Source organism: Pantherophis guttatus, chromosome 6, assembly GCF_059756535.1.
Source record: "Pantherophis guttatus breed Tessera chromosome 6, ASM5975653v1, whole genome shotgun sequence".
Lineage (NCBI taxonomy): Eukaryota > Metazoa > Chordata > Lepidosauria > Squamata > Colubridae > Pantherophis > Pantherophis guttatus.
The window spans coordinates 36,836,341-36,841,583 of record NC_142068.1 but is presented as its reverse complement, the minus strand read 5'-3'; the positions used below and the strand labels follow the sequence as shown (position 1 = coordinate 36,841,583).

Below are 5,243 nucleotides of genomic sequence, written 5' to 3'. Positions count from 1 at the left end.
GAAACAACTTGGGCTCAGGAAATATTAATTGCTTTCCATCACAAAGATTGACAGTTAATGGTGAGTCAGATGGTTGAACTGAATAACAGTATATTGCAAGTCATGGAAGGCATGGGACACAAGAATTTCCTGGGTGGGATTTTAAAAATATAATAATAATAATAATAGAAATAATGATGATGATGATGATGTACCAATTATTTCTTTTAGTTAGCCCTGCGTGAACAATCCAGCAGCCAAAAGTTACTAGGGAGTAAACCGTGTTGTACACAATGGAGTTGACTTCTCCAGTAAGTACCCATTAAATTATGATAAAGCAAGTATTCAACTTTGACTGGATCATGTTCCAACTCTTAAATATTTACAAATATAGCACATTAAATTAAAGAGGCTACAGAGTTAAACATTAAGACCAGTTAGATTCAGGCCATTCCCTGTAAAGTGGTTCCAAATATAGTAAGCAAATTTGAGCAATTTAGTTTACATTTTTCATACTTTGACAGAATGGAAACTCTGAAGTTTCATCTGTGTTACACACAAACAAACGCTAAAGACAACAATGAAAAGAAGTCTGTTAAAACCTTAATATGGCAATTACTTATCTTCGGCTATTTAATTATACAACAATTATTACAAATTAGAGGAAAAATGGAGAATTTTCAAATTATCCAAAAAGTCCTATTGTCCTTTCAACAATATGTAACTGCTTTTTAAATATTTTTAAAGTTAGTGGTATGTTCTCTGCAGCACTATAATGTAATGTATGCCTGAATCCTTTTAACAACTAAATGGATTATATATTTTGGAGGAGGAAAAGTATAAGCAAAGGTTGAGTAGAAAATATTCCTATCCTAAGAAAGCTTTATTTAGCCATTTAAGTATCCCCCCTCCCATGATCTGCACTGGGGGGTGGGGGGGGACTGTTTCTCACCAGAGCAATACTAGGAAAGAAAATCAGTACACTTAAATAAAGCTAACCGACTTTTCTGTCATTGAAACCGCGACCAAGCGAATATTTTAGATTTTAAGTAAAAATGACAACGAAATTTACCTTTTTGGTAATGTAGTCGTAAACATTTTGCCCCTTCTTAAACGCCAGGCTGTCCCTCAATCTATCACTTCAAAGGTAATTCTGTCTCAAAGAACGAATGAACCCGAAATCCTCTTTTACTTGTTTCATTTCAGGAACCGCCTAAGCCGTTTCTGTCCTAACCCTTAAGCTTCCCGACTCCAAAAGAGTCAGAATGCAGGGACTTCAATTTGTCCTGGGAACGCCAAAGCCTCTGGATAGTTAGGGAAGAGACCAGGAAAGGGTGTTTACACATTGCAAGACAAGAAGTTGCGCCGTCGGCCGGCTGTTTTGGGGAGGTGTGCGGCAGGAGGCAAGGTAACCGGCATGCATTTTAATCGACCTTTGTTTTGCAGTTTGTCGATCGCCGGCTTTCCATCTGCCACTTTCAGCCATGGTCTCTTGAAATGTGTCCATTTCACAAGAAAGAAGCCTACTTGTGAATCCTTATCTAACCCTCTTGTGTTCCCAGTCTCTTGAAAAGAATGAACCCAGGTTTCCACAGATTCACCGCAGCAAGACCAAACTACAGGAGAATGTAATCTTCCCAAGAAGAAAAGCCACAGGGTTGCTTTTCCTTGTGGATCTGTACCTATTACCTCCCCTCTCCCATTTCCTCTTTTCAACATGTTTGTTACACCTAGAGTTTTGAGACTGGTTTGCCTTTCTAGAGCTCTCTGTCTCTTTCTCCTATAAACTTGCCATGCTTTATTTTAAGGCTCTGAATTATTTGTTCCAATAACAATTGAAGAAAGAAAGATGTTACATATAAACATGACATTTTAAGCATGGTTTCATACTCTGAAAGTAATGACACTAAAGGAAATACAGTCTGGGAATTAGAGGTGGTTATTCTTGAGAGGGAGAAATACATCAGGTTTAGATTGTCTTTTTACAGAATGAGTCCCTTCTCCAATGAGTTTTTAAATGCCCTTTTGGTTTTGTCCTAAAGAAACTAAAATTAATGGCACAACCCAGATGTATACATGTGCATCTAATCAGATATTTTATGAGATCTATTCTATAATCAATTGCAAATATATACCCAAAGGGGAAACAAACATTCAAATATGCTGGAAACATATGGATAACTTGAAGAATACCAGCATATATATGTGGCTATGTCATGTTACTGAAAGTACAGGGCAATTTGAACTGCACTCAATTATATAAAATGTGTTCAGATTGGAATCTTACAGAACCTAGATAGAATTAAATGGCTCTGCATTCAGGGCCTTGACAAAGCATACCTGTCCACTGAGCAAATGCATGCCCAGAATTGAATTTGCACTCTGAGAACCTAATGCCTTTGGTCTCCACTAGCACAGCCTGTCCTTGGATAGGAGATAATTTGAAAACAGCTTCAAATGCCATCCTTATCTCTTATGAGCCTCAGAAAAGTACCTGGATAGAGGATTTAGAATATGCAGATCTGACTTGTAATGTGATATGAGTCCTGCATACTTTGGGATTTTTTAAAAACCTAAATAGTCATAGTGAACTCTGAACATATATTGGTACAAGTTATGCAAACAAAAAATAAAAAAATAAAAAAAAAGAAAATAGAAAGAGTAAAAATAGAAGAAAAAACAATAACATTTCCATAGTTCTGTACTGGAAGAATGAATTTTGTTTGAATGATTCTTCAGTGAATCTATAAAACAGTAGAGGTAATCATATGTGTGTAAACATTCACATCATAAAAATCACAAGATAGGAATAGGAAGTGACCTTACTTTCCACTGGTCTCTGTTCAAGACAGGGCAACCACTTTTGAATTCAGAGCAGTTCAAAATATTAGACGCAAGTAAGAGAGTGCTACACCAAGAGGTTTATTGCTGAAGTAGTTTCCATTTACCATAAAGTTGAATACACTTTAGTTGAATACGGGCTAAATACACATTTTAAAAAAACCATTGAAAGTAACATTTAACACCCTTACAGTCATTTTTCTATCTTAAAATATATCCAACTGGAGTTTCTAATTGTACATGAAAAGGACTATCTAGATATAGAAAGTAGTCAGGTACACATTTTGTAAATGAACAATTATTTTGCTAATATACTCAGTAAGAATAACAGAATAACCAAAGTTGGACGGGCCTTGGAAGTCTTGTGTGATTTTCAAATTTGGATACTGTCCTATTGGTAAGCAGATTGCTAGTTTACGTGGACATTCATTAGGATTAGACTCCCATTCACCTCACAACTGATCTTTGGCATGTGTAGCTGAGCTGATTAACATTTTCTTTTCTGAATCAAGTCTCATACTTTCAGTAAAACGTTCTTGTAAGTGATTGTTTCTAAGGTTTGCATCTTTGAAAAGCAGTCGAGAAGCCATAGGGATTTATTTCCACATCTTGTCTCATCAAAGGTACTGCATGGGATTAGTTGGAATATGAGACTGGGGTGCATTTATCCATATATCAGAAGTCACATCCAGTTTGGTTGGACCCCAGATGATCTTTGCAGAATTAAGACAAATGTGTTTAGGGAATAGATATTTTTAATCAACTGTTTTAATGGAATTCAGTAAAGTAACAGTCTAAGTACTAGCTTGCAGAGGACAGGCACTAATAGATCTTAAAGGGCCTACTCCAGAGATGGAAGTTTTCTTTACATTTTCCTATGTTCATCCACTTGAAATGAGAACTGTGCCATTCATCCTTCTATTTTTGGACAATTTATATTTATATCATTCTTTTGAATCATCAAAGTCATGAATAATTCATTTAGAATTTAGTTAGTGTGTTGCACACTGAATCTTATGCTTTTAATAAATCCCCTAAGATCTTTTTGGAGATCGTTCTCCCCAGATTCTTCTTTCTCCCTCATTCCTCTAGGATTCTTTTCCTTCACTTATATACATTTGTGAATGTGACCTGATCATTATCTAGTCTCAGTTCTTGCAATGACACATTATTGTTTATAAACATGTGTATCTAAAAATGAATGACATAAAGAGTGAAGGCTATAGTATTCCATACATTAACGTGGGATGAATGGGAAAAAGAAAAAAGAAATTCCAAGACATATATGTACATCAGTGGAAATGAATGTAAATTCATTCAATAAGAATAGTTTACACAATGAAAACCAACATCCTTCCCTATACGGATATAGCAAAAGTTCTGTACCAACGCATGTGGACAGGACTAGGTTGGGAAAAACTATTCAAAAGGACTCTCAAACCTTATCTTTACTTTAAACTTATCTTTTATTATTGTTTATTGAGAGTTTGAGGACCTAGAACTCATATTATTAGCCACATTCTCTCTAAGTTTCTGAGGAGAAACATGTTATAAGTGTGTAAAGGAGATATGTTTCTAAACAATCAATAATAAAATTTAAGGTTAGAACAGAACTCTGAAACTTCCTACTTAAAAATTTGAATAAATTCCCAATGTAAAAGAAAGGTCATTCTCAGTTTTCCTTCAAGGAAAATGTCTTTAACTTTTTAACACAACTGCTTCATTTCTTCTGCAGATTTATCTCCAGGCATATTCCTCATTGAAGGGGTAAATAGAACCCCATATCAAGCAGGGAAAGGCTGAAAGGTATTTATTGTGCAAACTATATCAAACCTCACTTCTTTACTTTTATCAAAGGCTGTGATTCTGGCCACGTGACAACATTTGAACAGCACTCAGCACACTGCGGAATAGGGATTATTTATTAATGAATAAAACTCAATTGTGAACAGAGTAAATTAATGGAAAGTGAATTCTTTAGCTGTTTTCATTTCATCTTAAAATGTAACGCTTCAAACTTTTTATTCACAAATAACAGTGTAAAGGGAAAAAGTGTTATATATATATATATATATATATATATATATATATATATATATATATATATATATAATATCTGGCCTATAACAAGCCAATTAAACATTCAGATGAAAACAAACAAGTTGGCTTCATTTGGAACAAAAGACAAATGCTTTTCCTTCAGGAAGAGGGTTTGAAGCTTGGTTTAAAGACAAGGAAGAGAATTATATTCAGCTAAAACCTGAATATGATTTTTGTATACATCAAAACCAGCTATATTTTATAAGATAATCAAAAGATATGGCTTGATTGCCTGCATCAGCTTTTGTTCTCTCAATAATATTCAGACATCGAACATTGTAACTCATTTCTCATATATTTTCTTTCTTGTATGACATGAAACA

General features: G+C 34.6%; 1 long non-coding RNA gene across 1 annotated transcript; it reads left to right on the top strand.

Annotated features, from left to right (window-relative positions):
- The first annotated feature begins 208 nt into the window (after positions 1-208).
- LOC148113092 (uncharacterized) lies at positions 209-1,780 on the top strand. The gene is made up of 2 exons (XR_015728504.1): positions 209-290; positions 1,426-1,780. It is a non-coding gene; the product is annotated as an uncharacterized LOC148113092 (long non-coding RNA).
- The last annotated feature ends 3,463 nt before the right edge of the window (positions 1,781-5,243 follow it).